Here is a 21,079-nt window from a genome sequence, read left to right as displayed (position 1 = left end):
GCTTTGTTACATTCACATTGTTCTCCTCCATTTGCATATTTGCAAGTACTTAAATAAGTGCATGGCTCTAATTCCTCACACTTTGCCTGTGACCAGATAACAGTTTTACAGCTTAGAGTATAAATTACCAGATATTGAAAAATACTTTATCATCAGTTTGAGGAGGGCCCAGTCCGTAGAGCTGATTTGCATTTTGGAGGTATCTCAAAATCCTACTGAGTGAAATGAGCAGAAGCAGAATAGGAAAACAAATAAATACTTTACTAAACAATCCTCCCTCACGCTGTGCATATTATACAGTATTTTCTTTAATCCCACTCACTCTCATTGTGTGTTGGTTGTGCTTTTTTTTTTAAAACAAATTGTGCATAATATACTGTTTGAAAAAAGGAACACTTGTCTTTGAAAAAAGTCTGTTTATCCTAATTCTTATTAAGAAGTAAATGTTATATTAATTTAATTAATTAAGATTAGAAGCCATATTTAAAAAAAGTTAACCATGACTTCTTGTGAAGAATGCTAATTGAACTTAAAATGTTTCACCGCATGTACTGTATGTGCCCCTTGCCACTGCAGAATTACCTTTTCTTTTTGTAAAACTATTACAATATAAATATATTGAAATTATTGTCTGCACGTTATTTGTAAAAGTGAGATGATTAGCGGCATGTACAACATATGTATTAGGTTAATAGATGTCTCTTTCTCCCCATATGTCAAAATTGGAAAATATTCACAATGGAACCACCACGTCTCACCGCAAACCCACTTTTAGGAATCCCCAGAGTGATTGATGAGTGTTTTCATTGAGTCAAAGGATGCAGAAATAAATTATAGGTTGTTGTGTTGCAATTATGGACAGCAGATAGATGGAGGCGTTCAGCACTTCTAGCTCCATGTGTAAGTCCTATTTTAATTCCTTTTTTGACTTGAGAAAGGATAACACATGAACACTGGCTGAGTCAAATCCAAATATGACAAAAATATATTTTAATTCATTACATTTCAAGTTTGACTTATGCAACCCAAATGTCACAGAACAAGTGTGAGTGAGTGTGTTTCAGCATTGGATCGTTCGCCACCATGTTGGATGCTCTGCTCTCCCCCCCTGCCTTCCCCTCCTCACTAGCCTTTGAAATGGAGCGTCTGTGGAAATGACTGTGCCATCTGGAGAGTTGAGAAGCCATAGCTGCAAGGAGAGCACTACGTCTGGACACTAGAAAGGCAAGAGATGGAGGGAGAGGCGGTTGGGAGTAGAAAAAAAGACAAATGAGAGGATATAACAAAGTAGAGAGTGTGGAAAGAAGCTGAGGAGGAGGAAAAGGTGAACCCATACGTATAAGACTATAAACACAGGAGGATTTGCTATTGAATGGGTGCAAGTGTGAGAGTGTGATGGATGATGAAGTCAAAGAGGCCTTTTACACATTCTGGCTTCTTGCTGCAGAGTTTTGGCAAAGATAAAGCAAACAGTGTGACTACTCAGAGCAGATAAAAGAGAGCAGAGTGAAAACAGTGGAGGGTATTATGTCTAAGTGATGACAAAACAGGTTGTAAAATGTGGCCAAGTTTGTAGGGTATGCTGAAAATCTGATTTACTTACAGTAAGCCAGTTATAAAATTATTTTTGTCTGGCCACATGGGGACAGCAGTAAGCTTGTGAACATTGTACTGATATGGTGAACTTGACAGCAAACTGACACATCCAGAAGCAACATTTCATTATGTCGAGTAGGGCTGCTCGATTATGGCAAAAATCATAATCTCGATTATTTGGGTCAATAATTGATATCACGATTATTAAAAACGATTATCCATTTACTTTGAAAACTTCAATTTATTGGAGAAAAAAAATGTGAACAGTATGTTTTTAACAGTCGATTACCCTGAACTTTAATGGTGCGTTCACACCGGACGTTAAGTATAATTCAACTGAAAAACCAATAAAAAATAAAAAAATAAATAAAATAAAAAGTAATAATAATAATAAAAAAATAATCGTTTTATTTCGATTACGTTGTTTTCGTAATCGTTGCAAGCGATAATCGTAATTGCGATTAAAATACGATTAATTGAGCAGCCCTAATGTCGAGTCATGTTTCATGATGAATGTTAATCTACTATCACTAAATGTTAGCTTTTTGTTGGTGTCTACCAACGTCAGAGGAAAATGTATGTCCCTTCAGTCTATTACGTTGTAAGAAAAATCCCTTTAAAGTCAGTCAAATGTAGGTTAAATTGCCGTTATCTTAATTAATGTGAGAGTTTTAAGTCAAGGTTTAAGTGATTTAATATCAGATCATGCAGATTGCTAAGCGAATAAAATGACTGTAGGCCTGCACCACACACCTCCTCCACGCATGTTGGTTAGATCAGCAGGAAGAAAATGAGGGAGGAATGAACACATTAGGAAATAACCACGCTGTGTTTGGAGATAAAAACTACATTTTTGCCAGTTGACATCCTACTTGAAGCCCTAAGTCATACTTTAGCCTTTATTAGAAGAGTGTATTTTTTACCAGGAAAAAGAGAGGTTTAGACACTCGTATGTGCCTCTCTAAGAGATAACACAGGGACACTGCAGTAGATCATAGAAAAGGTATGTTTTATTAATTGTGTTTTTAATAACCCAATGGGTGCAAGTCAAGATAAATTGTTCTGTAGTCCTTGACAGTGCATATAATAATTGTGTTCTCCAAACTAAACATCTCCCTTTGTAAACATCCAGTATTTAGCTTGAAGACATTTCAGAAGGCAAAATGTTTGCTGTCTGTTTGTTCCCTATGCTGTTGGCGTGAATCATCTCCATGTTGTTTGCTGTTCTTCTTAAGTCCGCTCTCTGCTTCCATGGTGACATCTCCGTTACTGCAACCAGCCTAGTTTGTTGTTGTGTTTCGAAATATATTTGCATACCTAATGCAGCCAATATGCCTACTCTCGTTTCCAACCCAGTGAGTATTTACTTCTTCTCAAGTGATTACGATGAGAGCTTTATCATGCGCACAGATAGTGGTGTTGGGGGTGAGGCTGCTCACCGCTCTCTGGGACATTTGTTACCTATGTGGGTGACATCATGTATGTGTCAGTTAGCATGACGATGGCTGACACATGTCTCCAAATAGATTGTCACTGAGCCCTAATGGCAGTGTAGGTGTTGAGCCAATCACGTCCTCCGCTCAGAATGCAACAGTGGACCTCATTAACCAATCAGTGAGCAGAAGTGTGGGGGTTTGAACACATTAGAGTAAAAGCCGGGCAACTCCTCATGGGAAACCCCAAACAAGAAATTATGCAACTGCTCCTTTCAAGTGACGCCGTGCTTTGAGTGTAAAGATAGCTTAGATATGTTTAATTCAATCCTTAAAAAAAGGTCTATGCCTTGTTGCTTTTTTTTGGGAAAATTATGAATCTCCTGCCCACATTGTGGGTGTTTTCTCTCTGCAGTTTTCAACCTGCCACATTAGTTGGAAATATTATTCTTTTAAAGCATTGCTCTGTATTATTAAATCACTTATAAGTTAACATTTTTTCATTTTAAGTTAAATCTCATTAATCCTGAATGGAAGTCACTAAATTCGATTAAAACTCAATCTCAAACCTTGAACTATCTGAAGAGTATTTCAAATGGTAATCCAAAGGTAATTACAGCCAACATGAGGTTCAGAACGTGAAAAAACGAGAAAATCAAATGCTTAATCATGCTTTATTCGTAGCAGATCCCTATAATGTATTTTGAATCAGTCTCAGGCTGGTGCCCCACGAGGACGAAAACGGGTTGTATCCGCATATTTCTCTTGCGTATAGCCCTTTTTGCCACACAAGGCCGTAACTAAACGATAGAAACGGACCCCGCAAACGATAACGGGTCCCAAGGTGGATAGATCTGGGAACGGAGCGCTCTGGAGGGTCCAACGGCTCCGTGTGGTCGCCTCTATACGGTCATTTTCTGATAATGATGACACAATAGCCCCGCCTCTCCCCACCTCTGCTGCTCACCCCCGCGTCAAAGTAAACTGCACACTGAATTCAGATTATTTATCTTTCTCTCGATATGGACATAAACGCGAGTGAAGTCTAATCTGACAGGACGGAGAGCTCTGCTCATCTTCAGCTCCTCCCGCTGTGATGCAGCGGTGAACGGAGCAAAACACACACTTCAAGTCAGATCATCACCCTTAGCTATTTTTATTACCTCTCAAACTACCTAAACTAGTTATAAATATGTTTATTTTTACTGTCGGCCGGGTCACTCATTACTGGATCAGCTGCTGCATGAGACAGACAGTGACGCTGTCAGAAGAGAGGGAGGAAAAAGAGAGGCTCCGTGTATTTTATTATTATATCATTATATAGAGTCGTTATTCATTTGTTTTAAAGCTCAATAAATAACAAAGAAGACCTTTGACCGGCACTTTTATAATTTTGTCCGGAAGATAGAAACTTTAACACACGTTGACCGGCGAAAAACTCTGCCCGGTTCCCTCGGCCCCCACCGCGGAGAATAAACAGAAGGGCAACCATGACAACCATTCTTCTTCGCTGCTTTTGTGGAGGAAGTTACAGCGCCACGTACAGGCTCGGCATATGTACTGCAGCTTTTCCAGCGGTTGGAGCTAAACGGAGCTGTCTCGTGTGAACAGACACTATCCGGTGTCTATTGCGTGTGGACGGAAGCCTTTTTTGCATTTGCGTTTGTGTATGCGTTTTCCCGTATGCGTCCTCGTGGGGCACCAGCCTCAGTACAGTAAGAGCAAAACATAAAAACTACATGATTGATTTTAAAGTCCTGCAGCAATCCTTTCAGTTTCACATAAACTTAATTGTGGATATCTATTGAAACGTATCAAGCTTAGCATTAAATCGTATACTGTACATGTCAGCTTGGGAGGGACTCATTTATATAGGCTGGTTGAATGTAGAGAAATCACTGACACTTTATATACATAACAAACCCTCTCCCTGCTGAACGACATTATTCCACCAAGAGTGGAAGCTTAGCTGGCCAGGATAATTATGTGTAATTCTGCCTCTGCTTGCCTCTGCTCCACTTTCAAAATGTCCCTTTAAACTATAGAGTGTTGCCCCCTCCTCTTCTCTGAATCCCTTTCTTCTCCCTCCACTCCTCAATCCTCACTAGCAACACAATGTACCATCTCCATTTTGTTATATGTTCACAGCTCCTCTTTTGTGTTTTAATGTTATCAGGTTGCATTTTGAAACCACAAATATCCAAACCACAAGAAGGATTCCCAGTTTATTCAGTATAGATTAAATACTGTTTTCAATGTCAGCAGTTTCTCAGCCCTGCCTGTGAGCTTTACCAGCCACCAGTGTCGCAACCTGTCAAGAAGTATTGGCTCTTGCTCTTCTTTGTCTGCATTGGTGGCCTGTCAAATTGAATTGTAGAACCTTAACAGCCCGTGCCCTAAAGGGTTTTTGATGTGTGTGCCAGCTAGCACTCCCTAAAGACAGAACAACACAAAACCTTGCTATGTGTCAACATAAGGGGATGTCACAGTCTAGGTGCTAGACAAAGAGCTCTCATTTAAAACTCCTCACTGTAAAGAGGGGATAAGGAGGAGAAAGGAGAATTAGGGAATGGATGACGGTGGTGGGAAGTGGAGAGGAGATGTTTGCTTGAGATGTAGATGCGTTTCTGTGGAAGGTTCGCTGTACAGTAAGTCCTTGCGTTTGCCATGACAGCTTCATATTGGATTCTGTTAACGTTTTTCCAGTGTGAAGAGGCAGAAATTCTTCATCTAAATTACAACTTTAAACACACACCAAAATATTGCTGGGGTTTTCGTTGTCATTTCTGCGGATCTATGTCTATCGTGCTGTTATTGGGGACCACTACTAGGGCTGGGTGATGTGAAAAAAATTATATATTCCAATATTTTTAAAGAAATATTGTGAAAATAATGTAGACATGGCCATTGATGTATCACAAACATATTTACACAATGAGCAGTTATGTGGATATTTTTGACTAAGTGGGTAAAGGCAACTTTGGTAAATACATACATCTAAATAATTTGACTATAATTGATCATTTAAAACCAGGGAAAGAAAACCCTTACGATATTTTCAGTATCCAAAATCTGAGATGTTATCATAAAAACAACAAAAAAGTGCTTGGGGGAGCCTCTGGCCAGAAAAATACATTGTTATGAGGACGTAACAGCATACTTCTCTTCATAATTTTCATTATTTAATGGCGAATGTTCTGCCAGCATGGTGTTCCAGGGTTACCATAGTTACAGTGCAAGGCCCTCATTGCCAAATTTCTGCCCACCAACCGTTGCTGAGCTTGACCGTTTAACCCATATCATAACACACCACTTCCTCAGCTTCCTGACGGTTCGGGACGAATACGGATACCGTTACACCCCTAGTCTCAGTAGCTGTGACAAACAGTGTTGATCCAGTGTGGGTGAAATGTTTGTGATCTATAGCTGAAAAAATTTAAATGAATTGATAAAATGCCAAATCAGCCACACTTTGCAATCACACCCCGGAGCACGAAAACTGGGAGGAGACCATTTCATAGCCAACTCACGACAGACTTTTCCCCCATTGTCGGTGCAGCAGTGACCGCCACAAGTGCAATATTTTCTGTCTTAGCAGATCATGTCACAATGTTGTGCTTGCATAACACAATGTCATCTGGTGACATTAAAAGGGGTCTTTTTGGAGGCTTGGCAGCATTACTCAGCGGAGAGTGGGAAGTTAATTGTCATGGGAGCTGCTGTGTGTTTTTGCTGAGACACAATGCAGTGTCATGAGATGACATGCTGTTCCCACATAATCTGTGTTTTAACAAACAAAGGCAATAGGAGCAGATGGAGGGCTTGGAGGGAGGAAATATGGGGGGAGAGAGAACCATGGAGTTACTGGAAGGATGGGTGATGCTACCTTCGAAAATGTGTTTGCTTTGTTTTTGATGTGCATAAACCACAATAGAGAACAACGTGAGAAGTCACAGCAATCTGATTTAATCTTTTTGTTTTATTATAAAGGCAATAAGAACAGAGAGAGCCATGACTTGTTACATGATGCAACAACTAGCATCTGGAGAGTTACCTCAAACATGTTGACAACCTTATATCACATCTGTTGCAAAATGACTCCCCAGTATATTGTCAGTATGTTTTTGTTCTCATCCACTTTTGATGTAATCGGTCCATTAAAGAGCAGTAGTTATTAGCGTGGTTTAGAAGGAGCCTGCTCTACCTACAAGACGATTCAGAAGCTTTTATCATCTACTCATAAGGTTGGTCATCCATACAAATTCAAGAAAACGCTAACCTCTTTGGCTGTAGTTATTATTAGTTGAAAATGAGGAATGATGAGGTCTTTGTATAAAGGACGACAAAGTGCATATAGGGGTGAGGTCATCGTGTATGGATTTGTTCATAAACACAGGACTTTTACTCTAGAGACCGGTGTTCACTTGTGAAATCAAGACTCTGATTATCTAAAGGTACAGAATAAATAGTCCTTACTGACTAATCCAAACCATAAACCTAAAACAAGCTGTTTTATTTTAATTCACAAGTTGAAGTTTAAACTTACATATAAGGACATGTTTAAAACTATGCCTGTTAAGTTTCATTTGAGCAATGCCCAGGTAGTTGCAATGGCCCATTTTACCCCATTTGAACATTTTTAATGGCAGTGATAACACATTTTAGTGACAATATTTATTATAAACAGTTTGTCGCCGTATTTATCTTGGATTCAAATTGACCTATGTACATGCTGACACAGTGAGCTGATAGTACACAAATATTTAAAGGGAGCATTTTCTTAAGCCTGTGCTCTCAGCAAAGTTGACTGCATGTTAAACCTTTACTCCTAATACATAGTTCACCTAAGATTTGTATCACAGCACAGATTAGAAGACCTGCTTTCCAGTGTCAGATATTTATCCCTATTGGTTATTTAAACCATCGGTTGCCATGACAGTATGAGTTTAGTGTAACTTCTTGTCTCAAACTCAAGGTGAATAGATCTATGATATAAGTGTGTATTTTTGTGTGTTACACTCCACCATTCTCCCCGGGGGAATTTAGAGCATGAGTGCTCACCACACTTCGTGTCACACACTCCAGCTGTGTTTAATGAATTCTGCGATGATTACACCCACGGCTATTTTAGGAATGGTTTAAGTCAGAGGTATCAGCCTTGACCCACATAAGGTGAGCACAATGTGCACTCAGGAGGATTCTGAGCTCGCTGGGTGTGTGATTTATAGCATGGATGTAACAGTGCAGAGTCTTCAGGTATGATGCTCCAGGTACCAATGACCAAAAAGCCAAATCTAAGATGGGAGTCACGTTTCCATTTAGTAGCCCTTCTCCTCTCAAAGATTTCATATACTCTGCATGCGCACATACAGTACGTGCTGTAGATTCCTCTGGGAAGGTCATAGTAGAATGAAAATCAATAACCATAATATAGTGTCATCACAGCTTTGCTTTTACAAGAACTATAGCACATTTGTTCTATTTATCACACATTACAGGTGGCCGCCATGATCCTTTTTTATCTTAAAATATGTTTAGAAAAACAAACTGCAGTATTCATTTGTAGCATCATGTTGTCATTTCACCCAGCCTCTGCTTAGGCTGCAATCTTTTTATTGTCATTGTTCATTAATCTGCCCTTCTTTTGTTTTTCATTAAAACATGTTGTCTATAGAACGTAAAAAAAAAAGCAACAATTTATTTAATTGACTGTCTATTTTTAGATTTTTTTATTTTCCTATCCTAGTTATTTTGAGTCAATTTATAAAGACGACACCTTAATACTTGAGCTGTAGCCTTCTGTAAATAAAAACAAGTCGTACAGTAGGGTGAAGACGAATGCAACTATAAGGAAAATCAGAGAATGAGTGGCTGAGATGGACAGATTGGACTTTCCCAGCCTCACAGTAATATTTGTGCTATTTCCATGCAAGGACAAAGATGCAGGGAGACAAGGGGAGAGAGAGGGAGAGGCAGAGAGTTAGAAAAATGTGTGTGCCAGTTTTCTGTAGCGTGTGTTCCTTCCTGCTCCTGGGGTGCAGTGCGTGTGTGAGTGTGTGGTGTGCAGTTTGAGGGTCACTCAGTAAGAGACTGCAGGGCAGCTCTTAGTCATCCTCACACCTCGCTCCCTTTTTACCTGACTGTCCATCTGTCAACGTATTTACCACCAGAAACAGATTTCATGCTGTATACAAATTAAAATATGCAAACGTGTACTTATGCATAAGGTCACAGAAAACACTACGTTTTTGGAAGTGTTAATGAGTGTGGTTGGTATTGATTCTGAAGCTCCAAAGCTCTGAGCCAAGGAAAAGATACTTGTAAAACTTTAATGATATGCTGTTTTTTTAATTGTTGTCAAAGACATCACCATCTCTTTTTAGGTTCTGTAGGGAAATCACATTTAGCCTACCGACAAAATATTTTTTCCAGCTGTCTTGTTCATGTGAACCAGTTAAATAGTTCAATGATTTCATCTTAAAATCATGTAATTTAAAGGCAGCTTAACCACATTAAACCACATGAATTCCAGTAGGAATTGTCTTTGCTTTTTTATCTACAATAATCCAACATTTAGCTTCTGTCTTATAAGAACGAGTCAGAATGAGCTCAATTATTCTGGGAAAAACTGAGTTTATTCTCTTTATACCCAACTAGCTCTAGCTATTTTTATATGATGCATTTTCTCCTCAAAATGTGTCTTTAATGTATGTTTTTTTCACTTATCTTGTATGTGGACTTAGATTAACTATAAATAGGTTCACCACATCTAAAGTAGATTTCATATTTATGGAAAGTATGCATGATTTGTTATATCCCGATGCATAAAAGCCCATTACACAGCAAAATATATGCATTACTGTCATCTGCTACTGCCAGCTAATGAACTACTGTGATAATAACTGAGACTTGATGCTGTTAATATTTCCTGGAAATACTCTAGGCAGACATTAAAGGTGATTACACACACCAACAGTGAAGACCTCTCTCACACACACAATAGTTAAGTGTGACATCAGATGCCTGTATTTCTAGGAGGCTGCTAATAGACTAGAAGCTGCTTTGGAGGTGAACTGCTGGTTACTGTGAACTCTCTTTCAGATGTTATTAAAAGCTTGTATTAGGGCTGCTCAATTAATCGTATTTTAATCGCAATTACGATTATGGCTTGCAACGATTACGAAAACAACGTAATCGAAATAAAACGATTATTTTTTATTATTATTATTACTTTTCTTTTTTTTTTTTCAAATTAATTTTTTTTTTTATTGGTTTTTCAGTTGAATTAAACTTAAAGTTCAGGGTAATCAACTGTTAAAAACATACTGTTCACATTTTGTTTCGAGCAGCCCTAGCTTGTATGGAAGCAAGGTTGTTTTGCAGATTTAACTATGTTTCTGAACACATTAATGCACATGCAAACCTCTTCTTGTATAGCCTGTTTTTGTTGTGAATGCATGCATAGACAATCATCAGTGCTCCATCTGCAATACTCTCACCTTATTCACACTTGTGGGGGAAGACATGAGGGAGGACAGGAGATGGAGACTGTCAAGTCCGAGGTTTCTAATTGAAGGTGTCATGGTCGGGTCTCCTCCTCGTCTTTCCCAGCCTCCTTGCTCTGCTCGAGGCAAATATAGCAACAGGCACCACAGGGGAGAATCAGCCGTTTGCTACTATGTTTTTTTTTGGCATCTTGTAAAGTAGAATGGAAGGAATTTTATCTTTTGATCTGTTATTGTTTACGGGGTCCCACGGATATAATTACAAGGAGGAATCTTTCTTAGTTTCTGTGCTCTCTGTTGTTTGTGTGTCACATTTGGCAACTTCCTTTATTTAACTCTCATGTATTTCATGACGATGCATCGACAGAATAGTGAGTGAAAGCCAAAATATTACTTGATTAGATTATAACAGTCTATCAATTAGGCTTACAGCTTAATAACTAAATGAATTAAACCATTATTAAAACTGTTATCCTCGCCCTATGCCCTTAAGGATATGTGTGGGTTTGAGGGGGTGGCAGTGTTTCTCACCAACTGTGTTGTTGTAATATTTGAAAGCCTGCATTGAAGCAATAGATCCTGAGGATTTGAATTACTTCATGAGCACAGCAGTATGGCCAACAAAGCATAAAAGCATACAAATAACTTTGACTATCAAAGTGGTTAATCCTCATTAGATGCACTTGTTATCTTCCGTCATCACTTTAACACATTTATATTGCTCTAAATCTCTATTCATACTATCTATAACCAGTAGTTTAAACACGATATATTTTCTAAATGATGACACATTTCTCTCCTAGTTCGCTATTCAAGCCAGAGGGAGGAAATGCTAATGCTGAAACCAGAGAGCTCAGTTGTTATGTATCCTAAGGGATCATGAGGACTGTTGCTGGCATGCCTTTTAAAAGAGTGAAAGAGAAAGTGAAGCTCAGTTTACTGCTCGTTGACCTTTGATAAGTCTCCTTTTACCTTCATTTAACTATGCATTCAAGGCTAAAGTATCAGCTAATTACAAGAGAGACTCACCGGTCCTATTTGGCTGTCATACTGCACCTACTTAGAGCACAAGGCAGTCGGGTCAGCCCTCTGCAATAAAGCACTCATCATTAATATGATAGTTACGAGGAAATACAAAACCACGTTTAATGAAAAAAACATTTAGTCAAAAGATGAATTGTAAGATAACAATCAAACTGAATACACACATAAAGACATTTCTGCTGAGTATAACTGCAACTTACAATCATTTTTGCTAACAATTAATTTTCCACATTGAGTAAATAACTAGTCATTTGGGCTAAAACATTTAAGGAAATTGTGAAAGAATCATAATTTCCCAAAGCATTAGCTGACATTATTAGATTGCTTGTTTATAACGACAACACAAATCCAAAATGTATGATATTCAGTTAATTATCAAAGAGACAACAAGCACATATTCAATGAATGATTGTTGATTAATTTGCTCTCATTTCATTAATTGGTTGATTAAAGTTTCAACTTTAGTTACACTCCTTAAAACCTTGGGTTTAATTCCATACATATTTTAGTGTGTGTTTATCTCACATGGTCATAGGGTCTAGCTAATGCTAAGCAAACTATCCAAAACTGTTGACAGCAGGTGCTGGACCAATATTGGAAACATAATTAAACATAAACAAAGGTAAACAGTGACCTAAGAGCAATTTATTACCAAATCCGCACAAGCGACATTTTCAGTTAATGTTCTTACTGACTGATGTAGGCCTAGGTGTATTTTGTGTGAGTATTACCAGATTCTGCAGGTGTAGAAAGACCAACATATCGCTCTGGAGACCAGGAATAGTAAGCCATACATCAACTACACCCCACGTGGCTACACACAGGAGGATGGCTCACACCTACTCACACACCGTACACATGTAGTAGAAACAGAACACACTGCAGACTGTTTCCATCTAGCAGATACAACACAAGCACATTACCACTGTGACACCCTTGCAGGCTCTGTAATGCAAACTGAATGTCAGACAGACCCGGTAGCCTTGACAAGTCTGTTCAGACTGTGTCAACAGCTCTTTGATCCCGCGCAGACTGCACGGACATAGCACATTTCACACAACACTGTGACAGTGGAACCTGTTGATTGAAAGTGAGGCCCCTATTTGAAAGAGAGCGAGAAACGGCTGGTAAGAAACACAGTGGCAGAGAGAGGAGTGAGAGTGGTGGGCGTAATTGTATCTGAAAATGAGGTTAACCACATATGTGTTCAATGGGCCCTCTAAATCACCCCAGTGTAGAACGCAGTTAAAATGAAGAGACGGATACAATGCTTAAAACCACTCGTCCTACAAGCTCTTTTGTCCCTTTTTTCACTACTGTGGTCCAGACTACAATAGTTCACTGTTCGATGGATCTGTTTTATGGTTTGTGAAGACATTCATGGTTCCCAGAGGATGAACCCTGCAGGCTTTTGTGGTGAAACTACTTTTCATATAGTACCATCTGCAGGTTAAACTTTCTACTTATCAATTAATATCTCAAAATCTAGCAAAACTTACCACAATCTCATAAGATGTACTCTTTGTAATTAGGAAATGACCGTATGCTAAAATGTTGAACTAAGATGGCTAACATAGTAAACGTTGTTCTTGCTAAATGCCACCAAGCATTCTGAGCATTAGCATTTAGCTCAAAGCTCACTGTACCTAATCCTCACAGGGTTGCTAGCATAACTTAGACTCTTAGTATTTTGGTTGCACCCTTCTTGATACTTTTGCAAACATCTCTCAAATACACTTAATGTGATATTCAGAGCTGCAATCCTGACACACCATGACGAAACATATAGCTATGCATTTCATATCCCTTCTCTCTAACGTTTTACTTTTTAAAGTTAAGAACCTGGAGTGTCTTTTGAAACCTAGCAGAAAAGCGCAGACATAAATCAGAATTTGTGAGCTTTATAAAGCTTTAAATACAGACATTAATATAACATTAAATCATGCATTCAACCTGTGTGACAGGATAAAAAGGATACAGCTCACTGGAGTTCTTTGTCATTTGTTCATAGGAGAAGATAGCTATAGGGTTATTCGGTAGCCTTGTGCTTTTCCAGCTACACTGACGTATAGTCCTGTATTCACAGTAAAAGGTCATAAGTTATTTAATACACTCCAAAGAGAGTGTTGACCATACTGTATGCAGCCAGTATAGGTTGCTCTATTTCCAACTGATACAGTACATTAGAGCTTTTCTTATTTTTGTTCTTTAGAACCACATCATACATGTAGTTCAGTCAGTAAAAGCTAAAACTTGCTTCCGCAAGCACATTACTTTTTTTAACCACTTTGCAAGCAGTATACTATTTGAGTTAGCTCGCTTTTTAAGATGAAATGGCAAAATGGTTAGCAAACAGTTGCTTATTTACACATTCAGCAGTTTTGCAATAACAAGAAATGATTTTGAGTCATCTTTCTGCCCACATGATTAATCTAAGTCCAACAATCTTTTACAGTATCTTTTGCTGAGAAAGTGGTGATTATTGGGGGGGGGGGGGTTGGTGGAGTTTGAGGCTGCCTGCCATCTAAAAGTGTTTGGAGTGAAGCCAATTAGTAAAGTTACAGCAGAACGAATTAAGTCCAGTTGAATGTCATCATGTCATCTTTAAAGTTATGTAATTGTCATGTGTTTATAGCTGTGTCGTGGTTTTAATGGATGTTGTAGGTGTCGAAAAGGGCTTCAAGCATTCATGCAAGTCTTAACTTCCAACAAGACTAACCGTCTAAACTTGCTATGCTTAAAGCCATTTAACTAGCTGGACAGAAAAAATCCCTTTTGTTGAAACTGAAAAGGAAAAAAAGTCAAGGATAAAAAACATAAAACAGAATAAGAAAGCACGGGGTGGTGTGGGAGGGAGCAGGTGCTAATTGAAACCATCTTGCAGAAAGCACAGAATGCCATTTTGCCCCAGCTGCTGCCTTAATCTTTTCTCTGCCTAATTCAGCTCCAAATGGTACGAGCCATGCCCTCGACAGGCTGACAAATCGCTCGACACAGGCTCGAATGCTGGCGTGTGGATCAACTAGGCCAATTAGCAAAGCACAGAGTCGCCTAGTGATGAGAGGAGTCCTGCTCCTTTTCTCAGCCCAGTGTCATTAATCAGCAGTAAAGGGGCTGAAGCAACACTGCAGTTTACTGAGTCGCTTTACTACTGACAATGGCCAGGTTTTCTGGCTCAATCCTCTTGACCTCAATACAGCATGACGACGTTTCTCTGCGGCTCTGCAGTTTTATGTGCAACAGAAATACACTTCGGGGCGGCTTAAGAGAGGGGCAGAGAATGAGAGGTTGTGCCATGTGTGTGTGTGTGTGTGTGTGTAAGTGTGTCTCTTTTCCAATGTCTGCATATTTGGGGAGGCTTTGTCTGTATGTATTAATGTCGATCTGTGAGTTCTCTCCTAGCATTTGTACATTTGCATCTGGATGAGGGCATGTGTTTGTGAGTGGATGTGTCTATATGTAAAGTACTATATGTCCAAGTATAAATGTGTGTATGTGTGCATGTGTTCTGTGTTTGGTGGTTGAAGACAGGGTGTCCGCGGGGTCTTAAAAAGTATTGAAAGTTGATAAATCAATTTAGCGCAAATTAAGGCTATTAAAAAGTATTAAAAAGTATTAAAAAGTATTAAATGGCATTTTCCAAGGTATTACATTTTGTAGCTTGTTTTCAATAAGTATATAAATCGTCCAAAGAGGTTGTATTCTAAAGTCTGCCTGAATGTAATCAGTGCGTAGGTGTGTAGTGTGATTCTTTGTAGTTTATTTATGGCATCCCGTTGGATTTGACGTCATCTGAACAGGACATTGCACGCTCACTGCTTGATAGCGCGAAGGTCCGTTTACGCCGGTTGTTAAACAACATCGTTATGGGGAAATGCAAGTCTGCGTCCAAATGGTTGGAAGATAAGGAGGAAGGACAATCCATACTGTATATAGTAAATGTGAGGTAAAGTGTGTCGCCAATGTAACCGGTTAAAACTCGAAGTGGCGATGAGATCTTAAAATGTATGGAAAGGGTCTTAAAAAATGTCTTAAAAGGTATTACATGTGACTTCAGGATTCCTGCATATACCCTGGAAGAGAACTGGCCTTGTGCTGAGAGTTGTCCAGTCTGCTTTTGTCTACTTGGCCCTAGCTGACCCTGGATCAGCCCTTCAGCTCTCAAAATGAGAAGACAGGAAGCCCCCAACTCTGTCGTCTGACTCATAATCAGATATTAGCGGCTCAAACACAGTCAATTAAAAATCTTAATGTCACTTTTCTAAATGTTGCTTTTCCCTCCGAATACCTAATTGTTGCCTTTTTTTACCATAAAGGAAATCAGCAATGTCTTCTAACTATAACTCTGAGCTATCTTTGTGTATATCAACTCAACTGATTTACTCTTATTCACAATTTCCTAAGCCGTTCTCCATGCCTACAAAAGGCTATGCTGATTCATCTTAATTGAAGTGTTGTGTTTTGTCATCTGACTCCAGGTAGATGTGTAAGTCTCCCATCACAGGGCTAGAAATATGATTCATACACTACTACTACATAAATTAACCATGATTCATGCAGCTGAACCAAAGCCCCGCTGGAGATATATATTTAGTGTAGCTGTTATCGAAGCTGAAATCTTTGGGCCTTTTTGCTTTTTTTATAAAGTATTTGACTCTTGCGTCATACAGTATGTGTAGTTCTGACGCACCAACCAGACCTGATGTGGTAGTCTTTGATCAACAGAGGACCTTTGCTATTTACAGTGAAAACAGCTACCAGTTTAGATATCAATGCTGAAATGCAGAATTAAGTTAATATCAAACCATGCTTCAATCTGACCAAAACATGTTTTTTATTCCAGTTGAAGGAAGCTAACCCTTGAGTATAAAGTTTGCTCTTTAATGCCGGATGTGAAAAAAAGGCCTTCTGAAATGTTTTCAGTCAGCCTCTTTATGTGGACGTGGATCCAACATGAAGACACTTGAACTGCAAATCATTAAACAAAAATCACATGAGAGATTTTTGTTGTTATTGTCATTATAACCTACTAACTAGACCAAACAGGGCTGAACCCCAGAGTTTACTAAATCAAAAATAGGTGTTTCTTAGAAAAACATTTAGCTATCTTCTCTTTACTGTTACAGAGAAATGCTTCTTACAGTAGGAGCTTATTGTGAAATCCGTCGATATCACAGATTCATGACAAAATAAAACATTTAAGACTTGCAGCAATGTGAATTGTGAGCATCAGGGCTCAGGGATCCAGAGCTCATCAGCATGTAGATTCTCTGAGAATAAATGTAAGAAGGTGATGCAGGGTTGTAGAAGCTGTAAAATGTATCTGCTCATTGCTTTGATGTAAAGAGAGTATGAGAAAGAGTACAAGGCAAGGAACAGGGCAAAAGCACACATCAAAGCATGTATATTTTAGTAGCAATTGTATCAGTTGTATATCAGCAGCTGCAGCACAGTGTCGGCCTGCCATGGAGAATAAACCCCAGTTGTATATCTCGTATCGTCTTTTTTATGAATGTGTTAACCCACTGAAAAGCGTTAAAACCGAAGCACTTTTGAATATCAAAGGTTGGTTTTTCCTACCACAGAAAATACTTTTGATCAAGGTCAATGTTTCAGAAGCAACTTATCCTGGGTCTCTGTATTTGATAAAGGAATCTGAATGATAGAGAAAATATGAAAAGCAAGACCTGTGAAAAAATGTATGAAAAGGTGACTATAATTAGAAGGAAATAAAATATGTTTCTGAAATGTTCCAAGACCAATTTAGCCTTGAATTCACTGCTCCCAAACAAATTAGTCTAGGCCATTTAGTGCCGCAAGAGTGGAAGATGCTCTGATGTGGATGTGTGGTATCAGCTTGTCTCCAGGCATCAGACTGGAACTTGGCTGTGACCTTTGCCCTTTGCCCGACCGCCTGCTCTGTGTGTGTGTAGGCTGCACACATAGAAGCTTGAGTCATTGGATAGTTGATACCTCAGGCGTGACTGTGTTCGAGCATGTATGTATATGTTGGTGCAATTTTGAAGATGCAATATTGTTTGAATTGTGTTGGTTACATATCTCAATGATAGCCAGTCTATTTTGGTCCTGTCTGTGTCAGCCTGAGAGTCTCTGTATGGACCACAGCTACCTAGACTCATTACGTTACTACCACTGTGACACCTGATACACAGACGCAGCTCCACGGACCACTGCAGGTGATACATCACTGACTAGACTAGTGTGTGTGTGTGTGTGTGTGTGTGTGGTGTGTGTGTGTGTGTGTGTGTGTGTGGTGTGTGTGTGTGTGTGTGTGTGTGTGTGTGTGTGTGTGTGTGTGTGTGTGTGTGTGTGTGTGTGTGTGTGTGTGTGTGTGTGTGTGTGTGTGTGTGTGTGTGTGTGGAGACAAGAGAACCAGACGTAGTATGCCCTATTGATTTTTCACTGTAGGTGTAAGTGCATGCTGGTGTGTGTCTATTTTGTTTGACAGAAATGCTATAGATCATAAGTAGTGATTGAAAGTGTTTATGTGTGCATCAATCGATCAATCAATCAATCAATAAATGTCATGTGGCACAAGAAATCGAAAGCTACAACTCCAGTTAAATTCCAACTTGAAATATGTGAAATTATATACATAATGCGTCTTTGTGCAAATACATAACTCAAAGGCATAAACGTGTATTTGCATGTGTGTATGCTTGAACCTGGGTATGTGTGTGTGATGGAGTCTGTGTATAAAGTCATATTTAATTCATGAGACAGGATCACTATTTCCCCTGTGTGGCTCAGAGATGTCTGGCAGCCAAACACTCCCACCTGTAGTTCGGAATAATTGATCCATTCCCCCTGTGGCCATTTTCTCATACAAACACTATTAGTTCTGCAAAGACTGTGTGTGTGTGTGTGTGTGTGTGTGTGTGTGTGTGTGTGTGTGTGTGTGTGTGTGTGTGTGTGTGTGTGTGTGTGTGTGTGTGTGTGTGTGTGTGTGTGTGTGTGTGTGTGTGCGTGCGTGCGTGCGTGCGTGCGTGCGTGCGTGCGTGCGTGCGTGCGTGCGTGCGTGCGTGCGTGCGTGCGTGCGTGCGTGCGTGCGTGCGTGCGTGCGTGCGTGCGTGCGTGCGTGCGTGCGTGCGTGCGTGCGTGCGTGCGTGCGTGCGTGCGTGCGTGTCTCAGTATCATACCTGATAATGCATGCATTCATGTCTATGTCTAACTGGCATTCGTCTATATGCTCATTCTTCAGGCAGCTAATGACATGGAAAACTATCACTTATTATATATTATATAACCAGACTCAGGCACGATGGAGATTTTAGCTAAATTCATTACGTCAGCAGGCTATGTTCATATTGACATGCTGTTGTTAAGTAGGTATAATCTTTACCATGTTCCCAAAATTCGTTAAGCATGTTAGCATGCTTATACTTGGTTATACTGTATACACTAAACCTAAAGTATGAGTTTGCAGCAAATAGGTCATAAATTAAAGTTTTGAGAAAAAAAATGTCGGCCTTGTGTAGAGCTTGGGAATTTATCAATATTGTATTATGATATGATATTTCAGATTGTGTAATATGTAGGCATACAGTAGCTGTTCTAGCTTTTCTATTATCACCCTAATACCCACTTATATTACTGATGACTATTAATCAAAAATGTCATTGTGTAAAGACATACAAAATCATTTTAATTTGTGTGGCTGTTTTTGTCTTTTTTTACTGTGTGACAGGTAAGTGAGAAAAACAAATCACACCATGCAAATAAAACAAAAACAAGCTAGTACCCTGGGGACATCGGCTCCACTGTCTGTGTCTGCTGTTACAAGCTACCCAGACATGCATAATCAAACACAGATCTCAGTAGACATGGAGGCAAGGTGGTAACTGCCATCACTGCAGACCTGCAGACCTGTGAGGGAGGAGACTGAGGACAGCAGTAGTGCAGTGATGCAATCTGACAGGGCCGATTCACCTTGAACCTCACTCAAAGTCCTCCATTCTCCAAACCAATCAGATGTTATGAGGTTTCCCCCCTCTGTTACTATACGTCAACACACAGCAGTTCAGTGAGTTTGTGACGAATGTTTTGTTATGCTTCGTTAAAAATTGAACAGCCTCCCTGCTGTGCTGAAACTCCCCTGAGGTGTTTTCTACTCTGTTGCAACTCCCCTCTCCCTTGCAGAAATTGCATAATTCTTTCTATATGCACATACTGCATACTCAAACAATCAAAAACATGCATATTCATACAGCAGGGTGTTGTGGCGATGGAGATACAGTCATTGTCAGACACAAACACAGTTCTGGGAAAGTTTTGTGTACGCCCTTCTAGGAGACACAAGGAGAACGTTTATTATGCTTTCTCTTTTCTATTCTCATCATTGTGTCATCCTATCTGTGCTATTATTCCTCCTGTTCACCTCTTTTCTTTTTATTGTGATGCACAGTAGTTCATCATTGGTCTTTGTGTGCAGCTTTATCGTTGCTTTCAAGGTCACATATGCACTCTCTGTGTTTGTGTCCCTACTGGATCTCCTCTATGCTTAAAGCATGCATAATTGAATGTATGTGCTGAAATTGAATTTCCAGGCCTTTGTTGTAGCTGCAGCTCATTTCCTCCCCTCTTAAGGCAAACACTGCTTGCGCCTATATATCACACATGTATCTTCCAAGGGTGGTGATAAAAGAAATCAGACTTATCATTTGATATACTGATGTAATTTAGTCTGCTACAGAGCCGTAACTGTGAACCAAGATATTGCCATTACTTTGTACTAGGGCTGCACGATATATCGTGTCGTGACAATAATCGCGATATGCGCATGCGCGATATTCACATCGCGTGGACGTGCGATTAAAAAAAAGTTAAAAGACTTGCGATATTAAGTAGGCAAATTAACTCAAACACGTCATGTTACAATTATTTTGCTGCTTGCTACAAAAGGAAAACTTGCGCGGCTCTCATGTCAGGGTTATTTGAGTGAGTGACATGCAGGCTCTGCATGCACAGCAAACCACCAATCACAATCAAATCTCCAAAGCAAACGGACGCGGTGATTAAAGGTAAAAACACTGAATAAAGTAGTTTCATGTGTTTCTCCAGTTCGGCGCTGCTAACCGAGCTAGCTCAGCTTGTTGCTCTGATAACTTAAGATCCAGACGTCCGTGACTAAAATCCTTCATCCGGTTAAATATAGTTACAAAAATACCAATTGTATAGCATTAAAGTTCAAGAAAGGATGGTTTGCGGAAAAAAAAACGGTATTTTCTTCAATTCCTGTATTTTTTCATATCGCAATATACATCGCAGGGGGAAAAAAAATCGCAATGTCAGTTTTTTCCAATATCGTGCAGCCCTACTTTGTACACGGTTTTCCTGTACAGGGAAATGAAAGGTGCCCTGCCTTGCTTCAAATCCTTTGATGTATGTCCCAAAAACTGAGATAAATACTTAACAGCAGTGTGGTGCCAAGTGAACATAATGGATGATATGTTAGCTAATTAAAACTGTCCAATAAAGGCC

The 21,079-nt window shown here is 39.4% G+C and overlaps 1 protein-coding gene across 2 annotated transcripts in view; it reads left to right on the top strand.

Annotated features, from left to right (window-relative positions):
* si:ch73-374l24.1 (protein kinase C alpha type) overlaps positions 1-21,079 on the top strand; it is a 106,311-nt gene that overhangs the window by 19,024 nt on the left and 66,208 nt on the right. The gene's annotated exons all lie outside the window — the stretch shown is intronic.

This window comes from Trematomus bernacchii, unplaced genomic scaffold (assembly GCF_902827165.1).
Source record: "Trematomus bernacchii unplaced genomic scaffold, fTreBer1.1, whole genome shotgun sequence".
NCBI classification, from domain to species: domain Eukaryota; kingdom Metazoa; phylum Chordata; class Actinopteri; order Perciformes; family Nototheniidae; genus Trematomus; species Trematomus bernacchii.
This window is presented reverse-complemented; position numbering and strand designations above follow the sequence as displayed.